Raw genomic sequence first — 6,207 nt, 5'->3', positions numbered from 1 at the left:
TAGAAAGGGAAAGTCCATTTAAAATAATTATTAACAATGTAAAATACTTGGGAGATTACTTGCCAATAACAGACCAGGAACTATTTGGAAACAATTACAAAACACTTTTCACACAATTAAGGTCAGATCTAAACAAAATGAAAAATATAAATTGTTCATGGGTAGACTGATTCAATATAATAAAAAATTACAAATCTGCCTAAACTAACTTCTTCAGTGCCATATCAATCGAATTACCAAAAATTGTTTTATAGAGTTATAAAAAGTAACAAAATTGCTGTTGAAGAACAAAAGTTTGGGAATATGAAGGAAATTGATAAGAAAAAAAATACAAAGGAAAGTGGCCTAGCAATACGAGATCTCAAACTATAATATAGTGTAGTAATCATCAAAATTCTCCAGTACTAAGAAACTGAATGGTGAATTAGTGGAATAGATTAGGTACACAAGACTCAGTAGTTAATGACCAAAGTAACCTAGTGTTTGATAAACCAAAAGACCCCAGTTTTGGGGATAAGAATGTATTATTTGACAAAAACTGCTAGGAAAACAGGAAAAAAAATAGGACACTGTAATGGGAATGCAAATTTGGAAGATCTTCCCTGCCCCTGGGCTGGAGTGCACCCAGAGCCTGGGGTGGGAGGCATGTTTTTCAGTAGATACTTCTTGATTGGCCAGTGAGTAAACAAGGTTGTTACATTCTCTGAGCCAGGAGAAGGCTATATAAGCTCTGATGTGTAGCTTTGTTTTGGGACTCACTTTGAGAAGTGTTCTGTGATTTGAACTGAATTCTGGGAAGCCTGTTGTTGAGAGTCCCCCGGCTTTGAAAAACCCAGATGTGGAAACCCAGATGTTGACTGGGTATGGATGTAATGGTTGGACAGTTTGGAAAGCTGTCTACTTGATCTGTTAATGTCTTGATAATTCTGTCTGTATATTTTGAAGTTTAGGGTGCTGACCTTTTTCCCCTGAACAAGGTAAACGATATATGTCTGACTGATTAAAGTAAGCTTGTTAACCCATTTTGAGTTGCTTTCCTTTAACAAAGCAGATCCAAGAACCTGTATGGGCGGCAAACCCTGAGGACACGCTTGGGGTGCTTGCTGCTACAGACACAAACTAAGTATAGACCACCATCTTATACTGTATACCAAGATAGATAAGATCAAAATGGGTTCATGCTTTAGAAATAAAAAGTGAAACCAAAAGTAAATTAGGAGAGCAAGTGTATCTGTTAGCTCTATGGGTATGGGAAGAATTTTTTTTACCAAACTAGAGATAGAAAGCATAATAAAATGTAAAATAGATAATATTGATTATATTAAATTTAAAACATTTTTTGGTACAAACAAAACCAATGCAACTAAGAATAGAAGGCAAGCAGGAAGCCTGGAAACAATCTTTACAGCAATTGTTTTTTTTCATAAAGGAAGGCCTCATTTCTAAAATCTATAGAAAATTGAGTCAAATTTATAAAAATACAAGTAATTCCCCAATCTAAGGATATCAATGGGCAGTTTTCAGATGTATTGTTCAATTGTGTATGACTCTTCATGACCCCTAGGACTAGAGAATACCAAGCCCTTCTAGCCTTCACTGTCTCTTGAAGTCTAAGTTCATGTTCATTGTGTCCATAACCTTTCCCATTGTCAGGGTCTTTTCCAATGAGCCTTGTATTCTCATTAGGTGACCAAAGAATTTATGCTTCAGCTTCTGTATTTGACCTCCCAGTGAATAACCTGAAGTAATTTATTTAGAAATGGAATGATTTGATCTCTTTGTTGTTCCAGGGATTCTCAAAAGTCTTCTCCAGCCCCACAATTCTTAAGTGTCAGTCTTGTGATGCCTACTTCTCCTTGTAGTACAACTCTCACAATCATACATTGCCACTGGAAAAAACATAGCTTTGACTTTACAGACCTTTGTAGTCAAGGTGATATCTGTTTTTTTAATCTGCTGTCCAGATTTGCCATAGCTTTCCTTCCAATGAGCAAGCATCTTTTAATTTCATGGCTGCAGTCACTATTTGCAGTGATCTTTGAGACTAAGAATATAAAATCTGACATTGCTTCCATTTATTATCCCTCTATTTGCCAGGAAGTGATGGGACCCATTGCCAAGATCTTAGCTTTTTATTTTAAATTTCAACCCAGCTCTTTCACCTCATCAAGGGCCTTTTAAATTCCTCTTCACTTTCTGTCATCATAGGATCATCTACATACTGTTGTTATTTCTCCTGGCAACCATAATTCCAACTTTTGATTCACCCATCATGGCATTTTATGTCTTGTACTCTTCATATAAATTAAATATATAAGATGACAATATACAGCTTTGCTATATTCCTTTTCTGATCTCAAACCAATCAGTTACATGTTTGGTTCTAACTGTTGCTTCTTGTCTCCCATAGAGGTTTCTCAGGACACAAGTAAAATGATCTGGTACTTCCATCTCTTTGAAGGTTTGCTGCATTTTGTTGTGATCTGCACAATCAAAGACTTTACCAATCAATGAAGCAGAAGTGAATCTGTTTCTGGAACTCCCTTCCTTTCTCCATAAGCCAAGAAATGTTGAAATTTTGGTCTCTACTTCCTCTGCCTATTCAAAAATGAGCCTGTTCTTCTGGTCATTCTCAATTGCTGAAAACTAGCTTGCAAAAACTTTAGTATAACCTTGTTGGCATGTGAAATTAATACAATAGTTTTGTCATTTTGAAGTTCCTTGCATTTCCCTTTTTTAGAATTGGGACAAAATGATCTTTTCCTGAACACTGAAATGTTTTTGATATGCTAGCAAACTAAGTGCATCACATTGACAGCATCATATTTTAGGGTTTAAAAGAGTTTAACTGGAATTTTGTCAGTGCAACTAGCTTTCTTCCTAAACTCCACGTGACTTCATTTTCCAAGTTTGACTTTAGAACAGTAACCACACCATCATGGTAATTGGTGATGCTAAGATCTTTCTTGTATAGCTTTTTTGTGTATTCTTGCCACCTAGTCTTTTTATTATAATTTATGTATTTATTTTTCGTTTACAACATTCAATTTCTCAATCCCTTGAGTTTCAAATTTTCTCCCCCTCCCCCTCCTCCCTTTCCCCTCATGGAGCATGTAATCAAATATAATAACTACAAATACCTTCACATTAAACATTAGTAAATTTGTAAAGAGGGAATATAATCAATGGAGTGAACAATAAGAAAGAAGAAATAAAACAAAACAAAAAAGAGAGAGAGAGCAAGTGGTTTGCTTCAATCTGCATTCAGACTCTGTAGTTCTTCCCCTGGATATGGATTTCCCTTTCCATCATGAGTCTTTTGTAGTTGTGTTATAAATTTGCATTGCTGAGATGAGCCCAGTCTATCAAACTTAGTTGTCACACATACGATGTTTCTATAATTGTGTAGAGTTCTCCTGTTTCTGCTCTCCTCACTCAGCACCAGTTTATATAAGTCTCTCCAGGTTATTATGATGTCCATCTGCTGCTCATTTCTTATAGAACAATAGTATTCCATTACATTCATATTCCACGACTTGTTTAACCATTCCCCATTTGATGGCTATCACCTTGATTTCCAATTCTCTGACACCAAAAATGAGCTGCTATAAATAATTTTGTACATACATGTCTTTTCCCCACTTCTATGATCTCTTTGGAATAAAGTCCTAGAAGTGGTATTGTTGAGTCAAAGGGCATGTACTTATTTATACACCTTTGGCCATAGTTCCAGATTGCTCTCCAGAATGGATTAATTAGTTCACAATCCCACCAACAATGCATTAGTGTTTCAATTTTTCCATGTCCTCTCCAGCATTTATTATTTTCTTGTTTTGTCATCTTAGCCAATCTGACTAGTGAGATGTGGTACCTAAGAGTTGTTTTGATTTGCATTTCTCAATCAATAGTGATTTGGAGCATTTTTTTCAAATGCTTATAGATATCTTTAATTTCTTCCTCTGAAGACTGCCTGTTCATATCCTTTGACCATTTATCAATTGGGGAATGACGTGTATTCTTACAGATTTGATTCAGTTCTCTGTATATTTTAGCAATGAGGCCTTTATCAGAGACACTGGTTGTAAAAAAATATTTCCCAATTTTCCACTTTCTTCTTCCTTTCCTTATCTCCCATTATAATCCCTTTGAAGCACTTAATAATAATTCCCAATTTTTGTTTTAATATACTCCTCATGAGAGATTCACCCTTTTCAATTTTGATATTGATAATTTGGTTTTCTTCCTTCTTTTTTTATCATATTGACTAAAGGTATGTCAATTAATTGACTTTATTTGTACAGAAACTTTTCAATTATATGTAACAAAAATTATCCACTTTGCACTTCATAATGCTTTTTAATTCTTGTTTGGTCGTAAAATCTTCCCTTCTCCATAAATCCGACAGATAAACTATTCCTTGATCTCCCAGATTGCTTACAGTATCAGCCTTTATACTTAGTTTGTGCACCCATTTTGACTTTATTTTGGTGTATGGTGTTAAATATTGGTCTATGTCCAATTTCTGCCATACTATGTCCTAGTTTTCCCAGAAATTTTTGTCAAATACTGTGTTCTTATCCCCCAAACGGGCGTCTTTGGGTTTATCAAACAGTAGATTACTATAGTCATTGGCTGTTGAGTCCTGTGTACCCTATCTATTCCATTGGTCCACTACTCTATTCTTCAGCCAGTACCAAGTAGTTTTTATGACTGCTGCTTTATAATACAGATTAAAATCTGGTATCGCAAGGCCACCTTCCTTAGCATTTCTTTTCATTTATTGCCTTTATGTTCCAGACCTTTTGTTCTTCCAAATAAATTTTGCTACTATTTTTTTTCTAGTTCTACAAAGTAACTTTTTGGTAGATTGATTGTTATGGCACTAAATATGTAATTTAATTTAGGAAAAAATGTCATTTTTATTATATTAGCTGAACTCAGCCCTGAACAATTGATGTTTTTCCAATTAGTTAAATATGACTTTATCTGTGTGAAAAGTGGTCTGTAATTGTGTTCATATAAGTCCTGGGTTTGTTTTGGCAGGTAGATTCCGAAATATATTATACTGTCTATAATCATTTTATTTATTTATTTTTTTAAATTGGGGTTAAGTAACTTGCTCAAGGTTACACGGTGTTTCTGGGTGGGTGCTAAGTGTCTGAGCCCGGATTTGATCCCCAGGTCATCCCGACACTGGAGCCAGTGCTCTTACTCGCTGTGCTACCTGGCCACCCCTACAATAACTTTAAATGGAATTTATCTTTCTATCTCTTGCTGTTGGATTTCATTAGAGATATATAGGAATGCTGAGTACTTATGTGTCTATTTTATATCCTGCAACTTTGCCAAATTTGTTTATTATCTCAAGTAGTTTTTTACTTGATTCTCTAGGATTTTCTAAGTTTATCATCATATCATCTGCAAAGAGTGATAACCTAGTCTCTTCTTTGCCTAATTTGATTCCTTCAATTTCTTTTTCTTCTCTTATTGCTACTGCTAACATTTCTAGTACTAAATAGAATAAGAGGGGTGATCGTGGACACCCTTGTTTCACCCCTGATCTTATTGGAAATGCTTCTAACTTATCCCCATTACATATAATACTTGCTGTTGGTTTTAGATAGATGATACTTATTATTTTGAGGAAGACTCCATTTATGCCTATACTTTCTATTGTTTTTAATAGGAATGGGTGTTGTATTTTGTCAAAAGCCTTTTCTGTGTCCATTGAGATAATCATATGGTTTCTGCTAGTTTAGTTGTTTATGTGATCGGTTATACCGATAGTTTTCCTGATATTGAACCACCCTTGCATTCCTGGAATAAATCCTACCTGATGAGAGTATATTATTCTTGTGATGAGTTGCTGTAATCTTTTTGCTAATAATTTATTTAGATTTTTTGCATCTATATTCATAAGGGAAATTGGTCTGCAATTTTCTTTCTCTGTTTTATCTCTTTCTGATTTAGGTATCAGTACCATATTTGTGTCATAAAAAGAATTTAGTGGGACTCCTTCTTCTCCAATTTTTCCAAGTAGTTTGTAAAGAAAGTATTGGAGTCAATTGTTCTTTAAATGTTTGGTAGAAATCACTAGTAAAGTCATCTGGCCCTGGAGATTTTTTCCCAGGGAGTTCATTGATGGCTTGTGCAATTTCTTTTTCTGAGATGGGGTTATTTAAGTAATTTACTTTCTTTTCAGTTAGT

This window comes from Petaurus breviceps, unplaced genomic scaffold, assembly GCF_028583685.1.
Source record: "Petaurus breviceps papuanus isolate PSGF00001 unplaced genomic scaffold, PetGlider_PUasm1.0 462, whole genome shotgun sequence".
Classification (NCBI taxonomy): domain Eukaryota; kingdom Metazoa; phylum Chordata; class Mammalia; order Diprotodontia; family Petauridae; genus Petaurus; species Petaurus breviceps.
Note: the sequence above shows the minus strand (reverse complement) of the source record.